This window comes from Anas platyrhynchos, chromosome 2 (assembly GCF_047663525.1).
Source record: "Anas platyrhynchos isolate ZD024472 breed Pekin duck chromosome 2, IASCAAS_PekinDuck_T2T, whole genome shotgun sequence".
NCBI classification, from domain to species: Eukaryota; Metazoa; Chordata; class Aves; order Anseriformes; family Anatidae; genus Anas; species Anas platyrhynchos.
Window position 1 is genome coordinate 6,311,396 of NC_092588.1, and position 23,216 is coordinate 6,334,611.

At 38.3% G+C, this 23,216-nt stretch overlaps 1 long non-coding RNA gene across 2 annotated transcripts in view; it reads right to left on the minus strand.

Annotated features, from left to right (window-relative positions):
- Window positions 1–2,064: 2,064 nt before the first annotated feature.
- Window positions 2,065–23,216, minus strand: part of LOC110354053 (uncharacterized) — a 71,404-nt gene continuing 50,252 nt past the window's right edge. For both annotated transcript variants that reach the window (XR_005263720.2, XR_011807327.1), the window contains 3 exons: window positions 23,045–23,114; window positions 8,304–8,352; window positions 2,065–3,962 (listed from right to left, as the gene is read on the minus strand). This is a non-coding gene — a long non-coding RNA (uncharacterized lncRNA). The remainder of the gene's footprint in view (window positions 3,963–8,303; window positions 8,353–23,044; window positions 23,115–23,216) is intronic.

Genomic DNA, 23,216 nt, shown 5'->3' on the forward strand with positions numbered 1-23,216 from the left:
TGCAATCGTCTTCAATTGTAATATACAGCATTACATATGTAGTTCTATGCCATCTCTTCAAAACTTAGACAATGTAAAAACTTATCATTCTGAATATGGCTTGGTTTTGCTGTTGTAGTTCTCCTACCTTGACCAGGCATCAATTGTAAGTACATCTACAGCTCTCACACTAGGAAAACCTGTTAAAACTTGTCACTGTGGCTTCTTAAAGCAAATGTGAAATTTCAGTGTTCTGTATAAACTTTAAGAAATGCAAAACAGACATAGGACAATTTTCCATTTGTAAATTTATACAGAGGGAGAACAGAAGGAGAGTGTCTGTTCCCTCTTCCTCCTGCCTCTGGTCAAGGACATTTTCCAGTGCAACAAAGGATAATAAGAAAGGGAGGCAGTGATGGAAATCAAGTCTGGACAGACATATTAACTGCTGAGGGCATGTGAGAGTGTGGGAATGTTTATTCCAGCAAAGTTATTTGATTGAGGACTTCTAAGTTGGGAGAGAGTGACCAGTTACAAACCTGGTCAGTTGTACCAACTGATAAGGAAAGAGACAGAATGTGGGAATATTGATTCAAGCAAGGTTGTATGGCTGAGGATTTCTGGATCAAGATGATAAGGGGGAAAAATAAGCAAAAAAATCTGAGACACAGATATGACAACATAAAATGGAGACAGTGATCAGAAACAAATCTCCCAGTCATACTAATTGGCGAGCTATCACACTACAGGTGCCACTTCCAGGAACATCAACCTGGACTGTGCAGCCAGGGGGAGCCCCAGACTAGGAGGGTGCAGGAAATTGCAGATCTCTGCAAACCCATGGAGCAAAGTACAGGGGGAAGGGGGAACAAAGAAGAGGGAGATAGGTTGAAAAGGGTGTAAAAGAATCAGTTACATGCAAAAATGGGGCCAGTCAGTGTGTTATTGTCAGGTCTGGGCCATGGTATCAGGTGAGCAATGCTTCAAGCCCAGGCATGCTTCATGCCCAGGCATGCTTCATGCCCAGGGAGACTTGTGAATAGGGTATGCATGAAGGATGAGTGTGTGAATTCATGTGTGTTTGCAGTGAACTTCAAGCTGGACTAGCTGGTGAGTGGACAACTTATGAAATGGGTTTGAAGGCCTGGGATACATGCAGGGGTGCTGGGTGGACAGAAGGGCCATGCTTGATGGATCCCCAGATGTCTGTGTGCTTGTGAACATGGTAAATGCTGTGTGTGTGCCTCCACTACTGAACGTCTGTCTCTACCAGCCAAAGAGGGGAAGAGGACTTGGCTGTCTATGTCAGTGCTTTACGTGACTCCTGTGTGTAAGTGTTGTTGATGGCAGCACCTTGTTTCTGGCAGGTTTGTGTGACTGGTCACGTCGGTGTGCTGTGTGTCTGTGCCTCTGGGATATGAACTCAATTTCACTACTGGTTGAACCTGCAAAGAGGAAAGTGGAGGACATGTCCCTCAGACAGGGCAGAGACCTCAGGTCCGTGGGCACCAGGCTGGGCCCCCGCAGCCAGACAGGAATGGTCCTGGGATGGAAGAGGCAGCTGCTTCTTTACCTCATTTAACAACTTCAATGAAAAATTTGACTTTTCTGTAAACATTTGAATGAAATCCATTTTGTTCACCTCAGACTTTTAGGCTTTTCTGTGAAGTAAATATATTAGTTTCAAATAAGCAAAATTTTGTTAAAAAATATATATTTTTTATCATTATGGCCAGTAAAATTTTAAAGTGACATTTATGCCAGAAAGAATGTATTTTGAATTATTTGAAAGATTTATTTTGAATTATTTTAGTAAAATGTACTAATTGCCTCATTAGTAGAAGAAGGGAAATGATACTTTCAATTCACCACCAACTCAAAAAAAAAAAAAAGTTATGTTATAGTTAAAAATAATATTATTTAGAAAAGTGAAAAGATGGAGGAGGTTGTTTTGATCAAATGAAATACAGTAATTAAGAAAGAAAAAAATATTGTCAGTTTGATTCTGCAATATCAGCTAAAGGAAATTTTGAAACAAAATGTTGTTTCAAACTTAAATTCTAAATATTTTGTTAAAGAATAGAAAGTAAATATTGTCTGTTTTCACTTATTTTATTTTGTTTAAGAAGACAGAAAAAAATAAAAACTGATACAAATCTGAACGCATTTAATAAAACTATTCAGAGATCTTAATATTGAATTTTAAACTAAATATATTTTAAGTGCCCACTACCTAATATTAATGTTCAGTACTTAAAAGTTTAACTCAGATCTCAAATACATATTTTTAGATTGAAAGATGAAGACAAAAATGAGACCTTCTACTCACTAACTGCATTTTCATCTTAGTATATAACATTAAAAGAAAAAAAAAATACAGTGCTACAATACTACAAACACAAGAATTAGGCAGAAGCTGACTTTTTGCTCACTGATCTGAGGACATGACAGAAAGTGTGAGCATGAACAAGGGGAAGAGATAAATATCTCTGTATCTGTATGTAAGAGATGATATCTTTGTATCATCTCCTCTTCCATTTTTGACAAAGAGAGGGAAAAAAATAGTTTATCAGGTTTATTAGGATTTGCAGGTCCCTCATACTATCTTCTGGTGTTCTGTCTTGAGAAATGAAAACACTGAGCATGGTGAGAAGGTGTATAGTTGAGAGAGGACAGTAACTTCCTCCAAAATTTGGCAGAAAGGAGGATTGTAGGGAGGAAGGACATCTCCATAGCTTATATGAGCAACCCACCTCCAGTATAGCTGTGCCTTCCTTCATACATCCCTGAGCCCATATACCCCATTAACTGAACTTGAGTGTTGCCCATTTCTACTACTGGTCTTTTTCAAGGCAATTAGTTTCTGCTGTTTACAATCATCATGAGAGCTGCAGGTTTTGAGAATATTAGCTGCTCTCCAGAGGTTTCAACTACACAAAATTTAAGCAGCATTCCTCAGGTGGAAAGTTTTTATTAATGCTCAGGTGAAACCAGACACAATTTTTCAGGGTCTAAATTCAGGTTGTCATAACAACTTAACACGGTTCTAATAATCTTATTTTTATTACATTGCTTAGGTAGAAGGAACAAGATGTATTTGTTCCCCATAAAAGCAATTGCAATCCAGCCAGTCAGTCTGTTCTTGTAATTAGGTGTACAGTACCCAGTACACCTCATAGTCACATCAGGTTACTCCCAGAGTAATTCTGCTGATGTTGTTGTTGTTATTTATATGGGTGTATCTCAGCTCTGAATATGGTACCAAGTAACTAAGTTTTGTCTGCTCTTATGAAATCTCTACTATTCAAACCAGAGAGGATACACTAATGTGATCATACTGAAAAAGGCTAAAGTGCAATAACATACAGTAGAAAATGATGTTTGGTTAAAGACAAGAAAGGAATATTGTCAGTCTTGTACACCACACAGAAGATAGTCACATTGGAAATTTTTATCTGATCCTGAGACATGTACAGAATACCTGCTTAAAATGTATTCATCCACAGTGAAGTTCTTAACTACATTTCTGTGCAATTGTGTATTGTGTACTATCACTGTTTTGTTTTTCGGTTGTTTTAATTTTTCTAAACTCTATCTAGATATCTTAATGTCCCACAAGACAGAGCAAAACAGGTGACTTACATGAATCTGTTTTTGCTTTCCTTGGAACAATTAGAAAAATGCATAGGTAAGGGATGGTTTAAGGTCACTCTTTTTAATGCATCACAGCTGGGCCATCTAATAGATAGTAAATGTGTGCTATGTCTTTTGACTGTCATCTTAAATCTTGCTGTAGATTGCACTAGACTTTTGTTTTAGTCCATACTGGTGTTATGAATCTACCCATGGTTGAAAAGTATGTGAAGGTTCAAGCTAGGCAGGATCTGTGCAGATGCAAAATTTAGGTAATTTGCACTCCATTTCCCCCCATGCTTTCAGGAGATTCTTGAAAAGACATTTTGTTGCTCTGTCCCTTAATTTATCTGGAAAGAAAAAAAAAAAATCAGCAATAACCTTTCACTTCCTTTCTTATCTTAATAATTTACATGTCAACTTCTGCGTGCAAAAACTACTCATTTTTACAGCAACAAAAAATGATTTTATGGTCTACAAACTGCAATAAAATTCCAAGTGTCCTCTGTCATATGAATCCTCATGGGAAAGTGGTATACAATATGGTTGTTAATCCTAACATAACCTGCATAACCTGTCAATGCATGTAATATGAACCAAAGATGAAGCATCTCTTCAGCCAATATAAATTAACATTGATTCATTCAAATATTCAATATAAAGGCATTAATGTGATTTTTAAAAGAGGCTTCTAACAGCTTTAGTTGTCCTGCCCAAATAAGGATGAAAAAATCACAAATTCAATGTGCTAAAGAGTCCCCCACTAAGCAATATGGAGAAGAAGAGAAACCCCTGAACAGCTTCAAATGAATATATTAGTATGGTAGATAAAACCACCCCCTCAAGCCCCCTGTCTGCAAACCACCAACAAAGGGAAAAGCAAGTTGCTTGTGGGCCTTTAGATTTAAAGGCACACAGTGTGATGGATAAGAAAGCTGAACAATAAATATCATGTGGACTGTGGGGTTCTGCACAAAAACAATTCACAAGGAGAAAGACAAAGCAAAATAAAAGAACATGTTGATAGATGTGTTGTGGATATCAAATTCCATATTTTAAAAAGCATTCAAGGTGTCAACCAACCAACAAAGTAATGCATCAAATATCAAGTGTTTTTATCTACTGCTTTGTACTTTATTGGATTACCGATAATTGTGCAAAAGAAATGCAAAGAACCACTACACAGATATGAAGCCCTTTTTGCACCTGTGTTGCAAAGGATAGTTAACTATTTCTGTACCAGTCCCTGGGTTGTCAGCTGGAACTATCATCAGTACACTCATGGGACACCATCATAGCTTATGAAAGAAAATCTTCACTTTTGGTAGCAGAATTTGAACAGTTGTTTGGGTCAAGTCACCCACAAATATGACAACTCCGTATACAATGTGAGGCCTGAGGAGTGGAGATGAAAGTTATCTAACAAATTGACCTTGGAAAATCCATTTCCATTACACATTTTTATTCTAGGAATTGGGATGGTTATTCTGAAAACTGTTGGGAGATGGACTACTCTCCTTCCAAACACATCTGACTCCAAATTTTCCACTGAAATAAAGCATTGTTCTATCTTCCATATTTTTATCTATTAAGGTCTTGTCCAATATTTCTCTATGTTCTTGTTTGAATGTTACTCTGGAAATTCAGATAGCCATAATGACATAGAGACTGCTCAAAGCCATATAATCTCACAGTTCCTCAAAGTTCACTGTCATGGTTTTGGCTGGGATTGAGTTAATATTCTTTATAGAGGCTCACATAATTCTGTGTTTTGGATTTTTGATTAAATTAGTGGTGATAACATGCTGATGTTTTAGTAGTTGCAGAGCAGTATTTACATAGATCCAAGAACCTTTTTGCTTCTTGTTCTGCCCTGCCTTCAAGGAGGCTGGGTGTACACAAGATGTTGGGAGGGGACAGAACCAGGACAGTTGACCCTGATAGACGAAAGGAATATCCCATGCCATATGGCATCATGCTCAACAATTAAAGCTGGGGTAAAGAAGTAGGAAGGGGAAAATGGGGGTGAGGTGTGCTTAATGTAATGGTGTTTGTCTTCCCAAGAAACTATTACACATGATGAGCCCTGCTTGCCTGGAATAGGCAGAACACCTGCCTGCCAATGGGAAAAAGCGAATGAATTCCTTCTTTTGCTTTGCTTGCATGTGCAGCTTTTGCTTCACCTAGTAAATTGCCTTTATCTAAATCCATGAGTTCTTGAGCTTTTATCTTCCCTATTCTCTCCACCATCCCATGTAGGATGAGTGAGTGCCTGTGTGGTACTTAGCTGCCTGCTAGGGCTAAACCACAGCATTAACAGAAGTGGTTTTGCCAAGAGAATCACTAGGCTTTTGTTTATTCTGTAAGAATATTCAATATTCAAAAATCTTATCCAAGAAGAACAGGCTTCCTGTTTTTAACATTGGTCCTTGCCTTTTTTTTTTTTTTTTTTTTTTTTTTTTTTTTTTAATATATATACACATATACATATGTTTGAATATTTGTTTCTGTTTTTGTGTAGAAAGGATTTCTTTTCTTTACCAGGCTTATCTGGCATGCAAAATAATCTGCCAGCTGCATCATGTCTTCTCTGGGCACACATAAAAAACTAGTTTGGATGCCACCTGTCTGATTATTCATCCAGCAATGCCAGTTCTGATTTTGTTTGAACGTGCCATGAAGAGAACAAAGAATAACAGAATATATTCTGTTTTCCAAAAAAATGAAATGCAGTTGAAGGCCTCATCAGAACTCGACTTGTCATAACACCACATAAATATCTGTATATAGGTATTGACCGATATATCCCAATACATTATAACAAACTTTCTCAGATTCAAATACAATTTTATATATGAACTTTTTTTTTTACTATTACATTTTCTTAACTCCTTATCAAAAATATATGTGCATGTATTTGTTAATTACTGTATATACTTGCATTTTTATTTTTATGTATTTACATAAATTAGGATCATATACATAATATATTCATTAATATGGTAGTTTTTTAAACAATTCTTGCATATTTTTTCAAATGAATTATTTACACTATAAATAAAAAAAAAAAAAAATGAAGGCATAGAAAATTTCAAATTAAAAATCAACTTATTCATTCATAGAATTATAGAATATCCCGAGTTGGAAGGGACTCAGAAGAATCATCCAGTCCAACTCCTTGCTCCACAAAGGACCACCCAAAAATCAGGCCATATATCTGAGAGCATTGTCCAAACACTTCTTAAACTACAACAGGCTCAGTACTGTGACCACGGCCCTGGGGAGCCTGTCCCAGTGCCCAACCACATCTGGGTGCAGAGCTGTTTCCTAACACCCAGCCTGACCCTCCCATGTCCCAGCTCCATGCCATTCCCTCGGGTCCTGTCTCTGTCCCCAGAGAGCAGAGCTCAGCACCTGCCCCTCCGCTCCCCTCGTGAGGGAGCTGCAGGCCGCCATGAGGCCTCCCTTCAGCCTGCTCTGCTCTGAGCTCAACAAGCCAAGAGACCACAGCTGATGGTCTCTATGCCTTCCCCTCTAGGCCCTTCACCATCTTTATAGCTCTCCTTTGGACACTCTCTAATAGTTTGTCTTCCTTATATTGTGGCACCCAAAACTGCACACAGCACTGGAGGTGAGGCCGCACCAGTGCTGGGTAGAGTGGGACAATTGGTTGCCTCAATGAGCTAACAATTCTGTACTTAATGCATCCCAGAACATGGTTGGCTATTTTGGCTGCCAGGGCACACTGTTGACTCATATTCAACTTGCCATTAAGTCCCAGAACATTTTCCATGGGGCTGATCTCCAGCCTCTTTTCCCCTGTCTGTAAGTAGCTGCTAAAAATAAGCATTGCGATTTAATTTTAAAAAGGCTTCATAACTATAAAGGGAACCTCTATTCACCATGTAGATCCTTAGACTGCAGATGTTTGAAGTCAGGTGAAATATATCCATTATTTCCAATAAACATCTTGGTATGGCATTCACTAATGGAATATATAACTGAATTATGTGATTCAGAGATTTACGAAATAGGGTGTAGAAGGAGGTTACCAAAATGTAGGATCAGTTGTTACATTTGCATAGCAAGTTGACTAGATATTTTGAGTTTGGGACACCAATGCTATCAAAATCTATAAAACTTTCCCTGTTAAATTTAGGGGAGACTGGATTAAAGACAAAAGATAAAGAGCTAAAAGGCAAAATATGAGTAAATATAAGCGTGACTAGACAGAAAGACACTTACCATCTTTTTAATTTCACAAACTCTTTTGTTTAAGTTTGGCCATTGGTTAGGAAAGAGGTTTATGCATTTAAATTAGAGGATTTTCCCTTTCTCTAGGAACAAAATGAGCTTTATAGCTTTTTTAATGAGAGATGTGTATATCATTTGATATGCATCTGGGTACTGACAACTTACCCACTAATTATACGGAGAATGGAAACCAATTAATTATTCAAGCAGCTTTTTTAAAAGTTAATCAACCACTGCCAATGGCTCTCTACTGGAATGACTTTAATGTCTGTCACTGTCATAGCTTATACATGTTCCTAATAATTGAATATTATGACTGTTGGCCTGTTTTCCATTACACAATTAAAGTTAAGCCTACATGAAATGCAGTGGAGTCTCTTACAAGACTTTTCTTGAAATAATCCAGGATAAATGTACGAAGTAATTAAACAGCTTACCTTTAATTTCTCTTTCAGGAAGATAATCATTCAAAGTTCTCTTCAATGTCTGTGGGAGAAGTAGATGAGAATGAAATTCTGTACTTAGGTCGAAGTGTGCTTATATCAATGCCTTAGGACAAGAAAAAGTTTATTTTAATGTGCATTTACAAAGAAACTCAAATATCCAACTTGCACCACAGGTTGCTATCAGTGAACTGTTAATGATAAAAAGTCCAAATACAAGGACCATAGTTTATCTATGATATAATTAATGATATAATGAAACAAATTAAATGATCATAAGGATTTAGTATGGTTTAACAGAGGTTTAGAGGGAAAGAAGAAGAACAATATTCTTTGGGTTCAAATAAAATTGGAAACTAATTTTAAATATTACCAGCGTAATGAAGCTGCAGATATATAAGCCCATTGAGGTCAAAATATGATCATTCCTTTATGTCTCAAGGCATCCTTTTGCTTTAGCCCCAGTCTTAAATATGCTTTACATAAGAAGAGCAGAGATCTAAATTCTTCTTTAATGTTTCCTGATACTGATTAAACTTGGCTTCAATTAGACAGTTGATACACTACAATTGCTGTTTATTTTATTAATCATTTTATTGTTGCCTTCGATAACTCTGATTTTATTCCCTGAAATTCTCTATTTTGTCTCCTTTTACAATACCTAACTGTAAAATGCAGGATGTAGCTATCATTTCATTATGGGTGTGAACTGTCCCTAGCACAATAGATCATTGATTTCCCATTTGGTAGTATAACATAAATGCAAACCAGTATTAAGGTAATGAAGGAATTATGACAACAGCTGTTGCTTTTTTATTTTATTTTTTTTTTTATTTTAGTTTTATTTCCTTTCCTTCTTTAAATGATTTACTGCTGTTAGAAGAGAGACTCCTTCGTCCAGTGACAGAAGAGGTTATTTATGCTAAAACTTGAGAGCTGGGTTGTACATACACACAGACTGTGACCGTATAGCAGATTGATGTCACAGGGCAGCCTCAGAACAGCCACTTGCTTACAGCTGTTGGTAATATATTTATTTCTGAGGGTGCTGCTAAGAACCATCAATAATTCTCTTGACTGGCAAAACAGTAACAACTCCAGCATATAAGGTGGTCTGAAAAGGCCTGTGGGTCTCAGAAGCAATCGAAAGTAGAGAAGGTCAAGAAGAACAGAGAATAATAGACTGTGTAAACTAAAGACCTTTTTTGAAACTCCAACAGCAAATCTGATTAACTAAGGCTATTTATGGTAAAGGACAAAAATATTGAATTCCTTAGAGAGCTGATTCGAAACTCAGCTCCTTCCCTTCCCTTCCCTTCCCTTCCCTTCCCTTCCCTTCCCTTCCCTTCCCTTCCCTTCCCTTCCCTTCCCTTCCCTTCCCTTCCCTTCCCTTCCCTTCCCTTCCCTTCCCTTCCCTTCCCTTCCCTTCCCTTCCCTTCCCTTCCCTTCCCTTCCCTTCCCTTCCCTTCCCTTCCCTTCCCTTCCCTTCCCTTCCCTTCCCTTCCCTTCCCTTCCCTTCCCTTCCCTTCCCTTCCCTTCCCTTCCCATTTTAATGTAACTGTTGGCATGGTACTAAATCACTTGATTTTGAGGAAAGTAAATATTATTCTTGAAAAACATCATTTTGCTGACAACGTTTTTCTAACTGAAAGGTGATTCAGAGTCTTTAGAGCAAAAAGGGAGTCAGATTGACTGTATTTCACCCCATGTCCCAATAATTTGGGCATGTTTCAAGGAAATATTTCTGAAAATTACTCAACTTTCATCTAAAGATAGAAAGCCAGGGAAATTCTCCCATTTGATTTTGTAGCTTTTCCTAATAAGTTAATCACCCTTACTGATAAGATTTTTGTTTCTCATACATTTTTTTTCTGGCTACAGCTTCTAGTTTTTGGTTCTTGTTACAACTTCCTCCACTGTAGCCTCTACTAGTTGTGACTTTCTGTCCCTGAAAATACTTCTATGAATTAAGCAAGATAACTCTCAATTTTCTTTTGTTTTTCCTTTATTTTCTTTTGAGCTTGACTAAACCCTTTAAATATCTCCACGGGGTATTTTGTTATTTTTCACACCTCTGACTTACAGTCTGTATTTTCTAGACATTATGCTTTGAACTTCCATATTTTATAGCACAGAAACTGATGACAAATCTCCTAAAAACCCCTCAGTGTTATTTAATACTTTCAGAGATCTGGTAAGGAATCTTCCTTCCACAATAAGAGAGAAACATATATTTCTTTTGCACTCTTCTATCTAGGCCATTTACTTTCAATGACAAATTGACCAAATGAGTGTTATTGAACAGAGCAAAGATTGGACATAAAGTTCCTAATCTATCAATACAAAGCTTTCTTCTGAGTACAGAAACAAAACTGTCCTGCTTCCCTTACCTATTGTCTAAGTCACTAAAAAGGTAGGGCAGGGTTGTCCTTCACAACTGTTGAAAGAAGGTTAAGAAGCATTAAATATTACTCTATATTTCCTGTATTTGCTGGATATTAATTTATAGGATGTTGTAAATACATATTGCACCATTTCAATCTGTTTTATATCATTTGCTTTTGTACTTTATTGCAGTAAGAAAGTGACTACTAATATGTTCATATTGCACTAATACCTGGAAACAATCAACCATATAATTCAGTCATTACACACTGCAATAAATATCAATGCAATTTTAAAAGTGAGGAAATAAATCTGTCTGACTAATATTTCTCTAAGATGTGTAGAGATCTCTGGTGTCTGTATGTGTATATCGAACCTGACTGAAATCTATCTTTATTGGATGAATGGGCAATCTGAACTGTTATGCAAATATGACCTTCAAGAAAGCTGAGACAGAAAAAAAAAAAAAAAGAGAAAAAAAAAGACAGAAAGAAAGAGACAAAAATGAGAGAGAGAGAGAGAGAGAGAGAAAGAGAGAGAGATAGAAAGAAAAGAAAGAAAGAAAGAAAGAAAGAAAGAAAGAAAGAAAGAAAGAAAGAAAGAAAGAAAGAAAGAAAGAAAGAAAGAAAGAAAGAAAGAAAGAAAGAAAGAAAGAAAGAAAAGGAAAGAAGGAAGGAACAAACGAATGAACGAAAGAAAGAAAGAAAGATTTTTTCCAGAACTATCTTTAAAAACTCCTTATTTTTAAACAAAGGGGCTATATATTTTAAGATCTTATGTTTAACCAAAACAAAATGTTTGTATCCTTTGCAACATAAGGTAAGAAGGGGGATGGGGCTGAAACAAGGACTGTTGGGGCTGTGCCAGGGGGAGCAATGGCAAGGCCGGAGGATAAGGTAAAGGCCCAGCTGAAGTGCATCTACACCAATGCACGCAGCATGGGTAACAAACAGGAGGAGCTGGAAGCCATCGTGCAGCGGGCAGGCTACGACTTGGTTGCCATCACGGAAACGTGGTGGGACCAGTCTCATGACTGGAGTGCTGCGATGCCTGGCTATAGGCTCTTCAGAAGGGACAGGCAGCACAGAAGGGGTGGCGGTGTGGCTCTCTATATTAGAGAGTCTTTCGATGTTGTAGAACTCGAGACTAGGAATGACAAGATCGAGTCCCTTTGGGTTAGGATCGGCAGGGACAACAAGGCTAGTGTCCTGGTCGGGGTCTGCTATAGACCGCCGAACCAGGATGAGGAGACGGATGAGGAGTTCTACAGGCAGCTGACAGAAGTTGCGAAATCGTCGGCGCTTGTACTCGTGGGGGACTTCAACTTCCCTGACATATCCTGGAAGCACAACACAGCCCAGAGGAAGCAGTCTAGGAGGTTTCTGGAGAGCGTGGAAGATAGCTTCCTGACGCAGCTGATTAGTGAACCTACCAGGGGTGGTGCCCTGCTAGACCTTCTCTTCACAAACAGAGAAGGACTGGTGGAGGATGTGATCGTCGGGAACAGTCTTGGGCAGAGTGACCACGAAATGGTGGAGTTCGCTATTCTTGGCGGGGCCAGGAAGGGAAACAGTAAAACCACTGTATTGGACTTTCGGAGGGCTGACTTTGGGCTGCTCAGGACACTAGTTGGTGGAGTCCCATGGGAGGCGGTTCTGAAGGGCAGAGGGGTCCAGGAAGGCTGGGCGCTCTTTAAGAGGCAAATCCTAATGGCGCAGGAGCGGTCTATTCCCATGCGCCCAAAGATGAGCCAGCGGGGAAGAAGACCAGCCTGGCTCAACAGAGAATAGAGCCTCCTTTAATATATTCAAGAGGCAAATCCTAATGGCGCAGGAGCGGTCTATCCCCATGTGCCCAAAGATGAGCCACCGGGGAAGACGACCAGCCTGGCTCAACAGAGAATTGTGGCTTGAGCTTAGGAGGAAAAAGAGGGTTTATAATCTTTGGAAAATTGGGCAGGCCACTAGGGAGGACTATAAGGATGTAGCGAGGCTGTGCAGGGACAAAATTAGGAAGGCCAAAGCTCATCTGGAGCTCAAGCTGGCTACTGCCGTTAAAGATAACAAAAAACGCTTTTATAAATACATCAACACAAAAAGGAGGACTAAGGAGAATCTCCATCCTTTACTGGATGCGGGGGGAAACTTAGTTACAAGAGATGAGGAAAAGGCGGAGGTGCTCAATGCCTTCTTTGCCTCAGTCTTTAGTGGTAAAACCGGTTGCTCTCTGGATACCCAGTACCCAGAACTGGTGGAAGGGGACGGGGAGCAGGATGTGGCCCTCACCATCCACGAAGAACTGGTTGGTGACCTGCTACGGCACTTGGATGTGCACAAGTCGATGGGGCCGGATGGGATCCACCCAAGAGTACTGAGAGAACTGGCAGAGGAGCTGGCCAAGCCCCTATCCATCATTTATCAGCAGTCCTGGCTATCGGGGGAGGTCCCAGCTGACTGGCGGCTAGCAAATGTGACGCCCATCTACAAGAAGGGCCGGAGGGCAGACCCGGGGAACTACAGGCCGGTCAGTTTGACCTCAGTACCAGGGAAGCTCATGGAGCAGATCCTCTTGGGAGTCATCATGCGGCACTTGAAGGGCAAGCAGGCGATCAGGCCCAGTCAGCATGGGTTTATGGAAGGCAGATCCTGCTTGACGAACCTGATCTCCTTCTACGACAAAGTGACGCGCTGGGTGGACGAGGGAAAGGCTGTGGATGTGGTCTACCTTGACTTCAGCAAGGCTTTTGACACCGTTTCCCACAGCATTCTCCTCAAGAAACTGGCTGCTCTTGGCTTGGACTGGCGCACGCTTCGTTGGGTTAGAAACTGGCTGGATAGCCGGGCCCAGAGAGTTGTGGTAAATGGAGCCAAGTCCAGTTGGAGGCCAGTCACTAGTGGCGTCCCCCAGGGCTCGGTGCTGGGGCCGGTCCTCTTTAACATCTTCATCAATGATCTGGATGAGGGCATTGAGTGCACCCTCAGTAAGTTTGAAGATGACACCAAGCTAGGTGCATGTGTCGATCTGCTTGAGGGTAGGAAGGCTCTGCAGGAGGATCTGGATAGGCTGCACCGATGGGCTGAGGTCAACTGTATGAAGTTTAACAAGGCCAAGTGCCGGGTCCTGCACCTGGGGCGCAATAACCCCAAGCAGAACTACAGGCTGGGAGAGGAATGGTTGGAGAGCTGCCAGGCAGAGAAGGACCTGGGAGTGATGGTGGACAGTCGGCTGAATATGAGCCAGCAGTGTGCTCTGGTGGCCAAGAAGGCCAACGGCATCCTGGCTTGTATCAGAAACACTGTGACCAGCAGGGCTAGGGAGGTGATCGTCCCCCTGTACTCGGCTCTGGTGAGGCCGCACCTCGAGTACTGTGTTCAGTTTTGGGCCCCTCGCTACAAGAAGGACATCGAGGTGCTTGAGCGGGTCCAAAGAAGGGCGACGAAGCTGGTGAGGGGCCTGGAGAGCAAGTCCTACGAGGAGCGGCTGAAGGAGCTGGGCTTGTTCAGCCTAGAGAAGAGGAGGCTCAGGGGTGACCTTATTGCTCTGTATAAGTACATTAAAGGAGGCTGTAGCGAGGTGGGGGTTGGCCTGTTCTCCCATGTGCCTGGTGACAGGACGAGGGGGAATGGGCTAAAGTTACGCCAGGGGAGTTTTAGGTTAGATGTTAGGAAGAATTTCTTTACTGAAAGGGTTGTGAGGCATTGGAACGGGCTGCCCAGGGAGGTGGTGGAGTCACCATCCCTGGAAGTCTTCAAAAGACGTTTAGATGTAGAGCTTAGGGATATGGTTTAGTGGGGACTGTTAGTTTTAGGTCAGAGGTTGGACTCGATGATCTTGAGGTCTCTTCCAACCTAGAAAATTCTGTGATTCTGTGATAAAAGGTGAACTGTAAATTGTCTTTCTGAGCCGTATGTTTGGAGAAGAAATCAAATCACTTACAATTTCAAGGGCACAGACAGTGTACTCTAATATCCAAATGCTGATGTTTGCAAGCTGTATGGTTCAAAGACAGATACTTCAGTAGAATAATCCTGATAGATTATTTTTCCTTTTTTTTTTAATATATGCACAAATTTTATTTTACTTCCTAAGATTTTGCAAGCAGACACTGTTCTATAATTTCTGAAGACTAAATATTCCAATTCAAGCAAATATATAAAATGTGTGAGATGAAGGGTGAATTAAGTACATTCCTACAATTCGAGCAATTTGCAGGAATGTGACTCATCTACAAGTTATAAGGCACCTGTAGTAACTGCTGCTGTTGGCAAAATGTATTAAAGATCTGTAGTGGGTTTTATGTTCATAGACGGCTTAGTACGCATATAAGAGTTACTGAGTTCCATTCATCCACCTCTTTAGGAAAAGCTAAACACTTTTAATTGCTTTCTGTCTCATATGCATCAATGCAGAATTTGAAGACAATAAGTAATGTTAATTACAAAGATGGCCAATGCCTGTACCCTCAGATTTGATTGCTTCTTTGTTTGGGCTCCAGACAAATGATTAGGCTGCTGACTAGGTCATGACTTGAGGTTAAGCAGACCAAAACAGAAGTGTGGAAAACTCCTGGATGTGAAATGAGAAATTTTAAAATGAGACAACAGTGTTAAAAGCTGACAAAAAATCCAGATCCAGATAATGTCATGAAGGCTGGCTGCATTTTACAGGCATATAAGTGGCATGTGAAGCCAAATCCTTCATTTTTACACATACCACATAAATAAAAAACATATTTGTAATCAAGGGTCTGAGGCAGCTGGCATGTTTCTTACACTCTGAGAGAACAGTGGGCCAGGTACATCAAGCATCACAGTACCAATGTGCTGGTGCACATTGCAGAGCTCCAACATTGCAGAGTTCATTGCAACTGCCCATGCCTTCTTAATGTTCTTATTTTCTTTAAGCTATAAGTCCAATGAGGTTAATTAATTTTGATCAATGAGCCATATTAAAGTTAACCATCTAAGCTGAGTTAGTTGTATCTTTGCTCTGTAGGCAAGAGAGTAATACAGGAATCAAAGAGCAATTCATCCAAGTTTAGAATTAAATCATCAGCTGAAAACTTTTGCTTCAATGTATACACCTGAATTATGGAGACAAAATTAGTTTCTTCATATTTACATATATGTGTGTATATATATTATGTAATATTTTTCCCTGATCACTTTATTCATACTGTAAACATTTGCTTTTCTCTATTACTTGAATATGTATAAATTTCACTTTTCATTAAGCATATAATGGTATTATACACAGAAGATCACAGTCAGGTTTAGAGTTCTTTTATCTCAGGTTTTGTGTCAATATAGATGTCATTGCATATGTGTTATTACTAGGCTTGGGTTCTGCATCACTTTTCATCACCGTTGATCAGATATGCCATAAAGCATTAGGCTCAGTCTGCAGCAGCTGATCAGAGCCCAGAAGTTTTGCTGAAAATTGATATAGTATTATTTTTTGCTTCTGAATTCCACCAACATCCTTCTGCAATGTATTTGGAAATAACGATAATGTTACTTGTCCTGAGACTGTAGTCTGCCAGCTACTGTGAAGCATGCAGTAATACCGGAAACTTTCCAGTAGCCCTTTAATTCGTTCTCATAAATGAGGTCTACAGGGAGAAGGAAATAATCCAGACATTTTTAGGATGACTCTACTTCCTTACTGCACTAGAACTTTGGACAATTTTTTTGTTCTCTGTACATATATAAATTAGAATCATAGAATCATCATAGAATGGCTTGCGTTGGAAGGGACCTTAAGATTACCTATTTAAACCCCACTGCCATGGGCAGGGACACCTCCCACCAGAGCAGGTCCAAATCCCATCCAGAATGGCCTTGAACACCCACATGTGGATGGGGCATCCACAACTTCTCTGGGCAACCTGTTCCAGTGCCTTACCATCCTCAGATTTAAGAATTAGCAACATAAAGCTTAGAGATAACATAAAGATGACAGACAGCTCAGGTATCTTGGTGTAGCTGAAACCAGCTTCCTGGCCAATTCTAAATATCATTGCAGACACATTTTACTTATAGCAAAATGAAGTGGAAGTAGAGATCAGATCAGATATGATCTCTGTTTACTCTTGGCATAATGTATTCCTGCTTTTCTTCACTTAATGAAGACTGAAAATTTACGACACACTAAGAAATGTGAAGCTGGAAGTGTTTTGAACGACTGAATAGTATCAAGAGATCTGTATTTTAGTTGGCTTTCACTCCTTCCCCCAAAAGGAAACTCTCATCCTTCATTTTTTTTTTTTTTTTTCCATGTGCTGGCCATGATTTCTGGCCCACCAACAAAATAGCTGTGAATATGTCATTTTAGTTTTATACATTTCCTACTGAGATTTTAGTAGTAATCAAACTTTTCTCAAACTTTTCCTCTCACAGAAGGTGAAGGAAGCACCACCTTGACCTCAGTAACATTTAAAATGATCTCTAATGAAAATATGAGAAGAGGATCACTCCATAATCAAATAAACTTCAGAGTTTATCTGTCCAAGCCTTACTGTGCTATCCCTGGTTACTACCATTAGTCTGAAAATCTTCTTGCTACATCAAGGACAGGTTTACTGATTTTTTTTTTATTATTATTATTTTTTATTTTTATAATATTATGAAAATGTCATATCACTGTGCCATTGAACACAGAAGAGACTAGGAAGGGTTTCAGGCATGAACACCAATACATACATACACACACAGATAGCCATATGATCATAATAATTTTCTGAGAACTTGTATTTCTAAAGTGTAGTAACCATTAAAGCAGCAGAAACTCTGTTAGGTGTGACTTTAAAGGAATTGATATAAGAGAAATGCTTATATTCTGTAACCTGAAATTATTTCCACCGTCTTAAATTATTATTAGAAACAACCTAGAGAGAGAGACAGAGACAGAGAGAGGCAGAGATAAGGACATAAAGCCCATATTGAAAGCCTTGTTAACCTTAAAATGCATTGTCATTTCTCATTTGTGGAAAAATGAGCTCTCTTATTTGACTGTTGTAGTCCTAATGTGTTAGAGCATCTCCCCTTGCAAGCATGATGGCATGGGAGAATTATTATGAATGAAATGGTAATAAACAAACAAACAAAACAAAACAAAACAAAACAAAACAAAATGTGGGGTTGGGATTTTGTTGTTGTTGTTGCTTGTTTGTTGTGTCTGTTTTTTTGTTTGTTTGTTTGTTTGTTTGTTTGTTTGTTTTCCAGCTTTCCTTGGTTGTGAATTCCAAGACAATGCTGCTGAAGTAGATTGTGTCATTTCACAGCCCCATTTTTTTATACTGTTCTTGAAATATTGAAAAATAAGACAAAACACCAGTGTTTATTGGCATGGCTGTTCCATTTGCTGAAAGCATAAATATTTATGACCAATGCACTGCGACAGGATGCATCTCCAAAGCAAACATTGTGTACTTTAAAGAGATATGATTGTCTTCCCTACAGAGGGTATATCTAAACCTGGAGACTGAAATCTGTACAGACACATATCTTTAATTCTGACACAGGAAGACACTACTTCAAAGAAAACTGCCTTAAGCTTGAGAGTTTGTCAGCAGAACCTGAATAATATTTTTTACACTCTAAATTATGAGCTTTTGTCATTGAAACCATGTAGATTATAAATATGTACTAGTTAATTAGTAGGTAGTGGGCTATGTTCTCTAGAAATTGGTGCATATGTTATTGCTATTCATTATTTCTATTATGACAAAACATAGAGCCTCTACCTGAGAGCAACACCATGCTAGGTAATATTCATTCATAATAATAGCCTGCTTCAGAGAATTTTCAATTAACGAATTAGGTAGCCATGTACAAGATTGTGATCCTTAAAACTGTACTTTTCTTAAAATTGTATGACCCTTTAAATTGTACTAACTCTTCTCAAATGCTTGCATTATTTCATCTTTTTTTTTTTTTTTTTTTTTTGTGGTTGTTTTATTTCTTTTTTTTTTTTTGTATTTTCAAGGTTCATGCACAACATTCTGTTTCTGAGGGAAATTTAGGATTTTCTGTTCTTAGCCCTCTCAGGATGCTCTAGCAAGAGATAGCTCAGCTTCAGGGTAATACTCTGTTCAATTGCCTAAGCAAAATTAATGTGCTCTTAAGGTATCTCTTGGTATTTAAGACACCTACAATGATGTCTGTTCAACACCTATAGAAGAATTATGCCCTTCTGCAACAGCAGATAGAGTCCAGTCAGGGTACCTACAGTACTTTATATATATACTTTTAGCAGCTGAACAGCTTCTACCTGTCTATGTGTGTGTAGTCTATTATTGTAATACCATCAATACAACTTAGTAATCTATTCAGATCACCCAAAGGCAGAGACACTGGGCATGATTCATTTACTAACATCATTTAAAATACCCTGTACGTCTTTTCTATTTGTCTCAAAGTCTGGTCTAGAAGGATGGGGATCTCTTGAACTTCCTGTATCAGACCTGTGAGTCTGATGCAGATGCTGCAGATGTCTGAAGGCATGTTAAATGTCACCAGATGTCTACTGTTATATAACAGAATTGAGCCATACTAGGTGAAAATCTGAATGGATTTTTAACCTTCACTGTAATGACACAATATCACTGATTAAATAGTGTTTATATACAAATAGTCCCCTTACATTTACTGAAATTTACTGATTCAGACTAATCCCTCCCTTTGTGTCTCATCCACAGACTTTCACATCAAAGCTACTGGTAATCCAAACTACCATCCAAAATATAGCAGAGACCACCACCTTAGTTTAATCTGCCTTTTAAGAGACACACACACACACACACACACACACGAAACTTTCATTTATGCAATGGACAGGTACTTAGAACCCTGTCGTTGAATGAAGCAAATGAACATTTTATTTTCTTCACTTCAGAAATTTAAAATGGTGTCAATATCTTCCTGAAGCATGTTCTTGCTATCAGTCTGTTAAGTAGTCTGCTGTGAGACCTAAGAAGGAAGAGTGGGCTTTTATCACCCGTCTCTTTAATTTATGTTGTTGAAAAGAAAAAAATGCATGAGACATTAAGAAAAAAAATATGCTTTGACTCTGTATTCAAGTGGTTGATATCTCCAGCAGAGGAAAATTTATTCTGACTTCTCTCCTGCAAACAGTTTCTCTGGCTCATATTTTTACTTGATAGAATATATATTATTTGGTGTATATATATATATATTAATTTTATTCTTATTTTTTATTAATATTATTTTTATTTTTCCTTTCAGGGATTCCATATCTAGATTATCATTCAAACACACAGGATATTCTCTAAATGACATAGTACTCTTGCTTCCCTCCCACATATTCTGTTCTCCTGTTAGGCAAGAAGCAGCACACACATTGCATAGCTGTTTCAAAACTGAATATATGTTCATCAGCTTTTTAGCAAATATATGCCTACTGTCTAGACAGGAGGCCAAAAAAAAAAAGAATCTGAGATCATTCTTCTGTCTTTCCCTTTACTCAGATTTCAGTTTTCATTTAATTTATGATTCAGCTGATGTTAGCGGCACAGCCTAAATGTTAAGAAATGGGCAGATAGTTCTATTTTTTGTAACTTTAAAAATGAATGAAGAAAAAAAATAAAAAGGCTAAAAATGTTTAAATGTTTCTTGGTGTACAGATTAACCATCCAGACTTTCCATATTCAAGTTTTAATTACTTAGAGAACTTTCCTTTCTTCCTGTCTTCTCACCACCATGTCCAAATTAATTTCTGCAGAATAATATATCAATACCTGAAGGACTGAAGTATGCTCTATATTAGGAAATATTATAAGCCAGTGGTTAGGATACATTCCTGGCAACCAAAAAAGTTAAATCTGAAACCCTTTGATATGAGGCTGGAATTAAATCAGAGTGCTCTAACCACTCAGATGTTAGGAAAAAAAATAAATATGTGGGTGGTTTTGCTGCCTTCATAGAGAGCAAAAATTCAAAAAAGAGAGCAGATGACACAATTTTTGTGCAATCTGTCCCTTTGGAGTGAGTTTTAGACATTATCAAAATATTTTAAATGACTGAATCCCTCAAGGATTTTCAAAGGTAAAACCTAGTTTTGGTTCCTTGTCAGTTTGGTGGCATATAGCTATGCCAAAATTGAATTGATTCTTGCCACTTGTGCAGATGTAACTCTTAACATTTGGAAAAATTTCAACCTGGGGAGGTGAATTACAGCAGAACTACAATTGGAGCTAGAATGTAGAATCTAAATCCAACTTTATTTTCCACGTCTTTTAGTGGTGTTTTTCTTTGTTTCCTCATTTTATCTTTCTTTTTATTCCCCAAACCACAATAATCAGGATTAGATAAATTGAAGGCATACTATTTGCAGATTAGTTTTATCAATAATCTCTGGAATAATTTTATCTTGAAAATGTCCATCAGCAAATGCATTTGTCCAAGGTAGGCTACATATAATATTTATGACAATACAGATAAATAAAGAAAAGGAACCTGATGATCCATCCCAGTGACTTCTCTGAAACTATTTTGATTTTACTGTCATGGATTAACCTGTGATTTAGACGTGTTGATTGCTTGGCCCTTCAGCTAAATATCTGAACTAGAGGCTTAAGTTTATTGATTTGACTTATTTGAAAATCTATCCCTTTTTGATTCAGTGAGAGGAAGTTCCTGACTGGGGTCCACACTGTTGTGTTAGCTCACTACTTCCATTTGCCAAATACAACCTGGCGGATGTTCATTGCCTCAGGAACTGACTGATGTACCAGATGAAGAGTGTCTGTGACAGCATGTCAGCTACAAAAAAAAAATGAAATGACTTGGAAAACACTAATAAATCTAGAAAATAATAATTTCCATTCAAGTGTATAGGAGAATTTGGCAGAGAATGAACAAACAGACATATTGCAAGACAAGAGGGAACAAGACAAATTAGCTCTGATATCCCCATGTGAGTCAGATATTTTTCTGGAATATTTTATTGTTATTATTGTGAACTCATATGAATGTATAACAGAAAACATGTCTAAGAGAAATAAGTATGCCAGAGCTGGGAATCTGCATATACCATAAATATTGAAGAAGGCCCCTGAAAACTGTTCCAGGGTTTTTCTTGTTAAAAATGCACAGCATTGACCTATATTTGTTCCTGCTGTTGCCAATAAAGAGTTGTTGTGGCTAAATTGATTCTGTTGTCTGAGAGATTATACATGCCAAGGTATAGAAATCATATACCTAGAAAAGACATACTTGTGCTTAAGACACATAGTGCTTTATGAAGAGGATTTCCACAGAAGTAAACTGTGTGAAAATTGATCCTTTACCCAAAACAGAAAATCAAATCTACTTGCAGAATGTTACCAACTGTATTTACTTTACAGTGCAGTCAGCTGTATAGATCAATAGATTATCCAAGAAGTGAAAAATAAATTAATTAAATCATCTGTCAGAGATAGTGTCTGGTGTATATATACTGATATTAGTAAACTCATTGATCCGACAATACAGTGTCATTTGAATTTCTAGTCATTAGGCAGATTCTCTCTTTCTTTCTTTCTTTCTTTCTTTCTTTCTTTCTTTCTTTCTTTCTTTCTTTCTTTCTTTCTTCCTTTCTTCCTTTCTTCCTTTCTTCCTTTCTTTCTCTTTCTTTCTCTTTCTTTCTTTCTTTCTTTCTTTCTTTCTTTCTTTCTTTCTTTCTTTCTTTCTTCTTTCTTTCTTTCTTTCTTTCTTTCTTTCTTTCTTTCTTTCTTTCTTTCTTTCTTTCTTTCTTTCTTTCTTTCTTTCTCTTTCTTTCTTTCTTCCTTCCTTCCTTCCTTCCTTCCTTCCTTCCTTCCTTCCTTCCTTCCTTCCTTCCTTCCTTCCTTTCTTCCTTTCTTCCTTTCTCTCTTTCTTCCTCTCTTTCTTTCTCTCTTTCTCTCTTTCTCTTTCTCTCTTTCCCTCTTTCTCTCTTTCCCTCTTTCTTTCCCTCTTTCTTTCTCTCTCTCTCTCTCTCTCTCTTTTTCTCTTTCTCTTTCTCTTTCTCTCTTTCTTTCCTCTTTCATTTTTCTTTCATTTATTTCTCTCTCTCTCTCTCTGCCTTGACTTGCTTTGCCTTGCTTTGCCTTACCTTCTCTTTTCTACCTTACTTTCATTTACCTTCCCTTATTTTCCTATTCTTTCCTTTTAATTTCTATTTATCTATTGGCACCACCGTTTCTTCTCTCTGGACTTCAGTGATATGGTGCCTTGGAAACAAAGTCTATGAAAGGATATGAAACAAAAGTATTTACATAAATTCTGTGATTGAGGAGGCCACTAAGTTAAAGGGAGTACCACTACATGCTTGCCTTGTTCTTACATCTTTTGCTGAGCATAAGTACTGCATACCATGCTTAGCAGGTGTGTTTCACTGCTATGTTCTTCTATATTGTTCAGGTTTTGGATGAGATAGGGATTCCTGTGGCAAGAGAAAGAGAAAGGCAATGTGTCAAAGCAAGTCCACACTGACAGGCTTTTTAAAGATAAATCAATGTTTGAACTATATTTTTGACTGATTTAT